Below are 1,824 nucleotides of genomic sequence, written 5' to 3'. Positions count from 1 at the left end.
AAATTGATATTCCACTCCTACTTCGATGAAATCAGAAAATAATGAATAATAAAAATTTAACTGTTGAAAAGAAAATCACTATAACGAGTAATATCATAGAATAGGTATATAGTTATTTACAGTAAAATGTTCTCATAAGATTTGGAATAATGTGAAAATATTATTCAAAACACGTACAATTACAATAACTACCCAGCTAAACATTAAAACTGTTCATTTCATTCGTTTAAAATGTATATACTTTTTTTGTTCTTTTGTTTGCGTTTCAATTTCTATTTTTGTTTGGCTAAAAATAAAAACACGTTTAGAATTGCATATTACGGCTCTGCATATTTTTTTTTATTTTTTTTTTTAATTAAGATTAATTAAATTCGATCAAAATTAAAACAAAGATAATTATATTCAAATAAACAAATACATTTTCCATTTAATGTTAATATCATTATATTATAATGTAAACAATTAAAAATATATCAGCGCAATTTAAGTATATAGTAGTGTTATATGTGATGGATGTTCTTAAATAATTTAAATTATATAAAAAAAAATATTTAAAAATGATCTAGATACATTTTTACGTACTGAACGTTACGACCAAACTCAGAATGGAGAACGGACATAATCTGGTACAAATTATTCAAACCTCAGGTAACACATTGTCGAGAACGCAATCTCATACCCTAAACTCCATACATTTTTTCGCATAATATTGTGTATTTAATCAGGTAACCTAGATAATCATCGTTGTAATCGAGTTCTGAATATTAACTCTTTAAAAGTTGTATAAATTAATGAGTATAGTTTCGGCCGACCCTAGTTTTAAGTGGTAATCTAGGGAAATCATATCGAGTATTGTTATACCCTACAGTATTCCTAAGACAATTATATCTCTGTAGCTATAGGATATCTTTAACCTCAAAACAAAATTGAATGAAGGGATAATGTTACAATTTAACGATTAATATACATACTAAGAAAATTGTTCTTCCGGTCGATGCCGGAATAGTGTACACAAGGTTTATGAATTTCCAGGAGTAAAGTAAATTTTTTTCTTTTTCATCTTTTAAACATAAACCTAAATATTTGAAGATTTTGAAACTCATAGTAATTCACTTGATTTACGAAAGTTTTTTTAAGTATTCGCACGAAGCACGATTGTATAAGTCTCATACGGTGTGTATATAATAATTGATGAGCAAACACTTGACATAAACAGAATATTATCGATTATTATAAAGTTGTTCATTATGTATATTTATATACTTGAAAAACTTGTTGCACTAATGTATATGATGCGTGCAAGGAATCATGTATAAGAACGTTGATTAATATTAACTAGATTATAATATTACGGTAAGTGTAGTTTTATACTGTAATACAGGGACGTAATTTCAACTTTTGAAAGGGTGAGGCAACTGATTAAATTTGCCGACTTCATAATATTTAAAAAAATGTTGGTTACCTATATATTTAAATATTCAATATTTATGGATAATAGACTATTAATAAAATATTTTTTCGGAACAAAACATGTAAGAATTAGTAATGAATAATGATGTCATAATGATAAACAAAGAACATGAAACATTTCAATTTAACCAATTAAATAATCACATTAACAGGTTAAGTGCCAAAACAAAAAATTCAGTTTTGAATATAGCGCCACATGGGGTTTATTGACCCATCGATATGACTTGTAAATAGCACCATGTAGGGTTTTAAAGCCCGTCATGTAGTACTTATTTTTTTTTTGCCACGTAGGATCTCTAAAACCTTTATTTTACATGTTTTCTTGAGGAATTCAAATAGAGCATGGTCCGTAGG

The sequence above is a fragment of the Sipha flava genome, unplaced genomic scaffold (assembly GCF_003268045.1).
Source record: "Sipha flava isolate LNK unplaced genomic scaffold, YSA_version1 285_pilon_pilon, whole genome shotgun sequence".
Taxonomy (NCBI): Eukaryota; Metazoa; Arthropoda; class Insecta; order Hemiptera; family Aphididae; genus Sipha; species Sipha flava.
Note: the sequence above shows the minus strand (reverse complement) of the source record.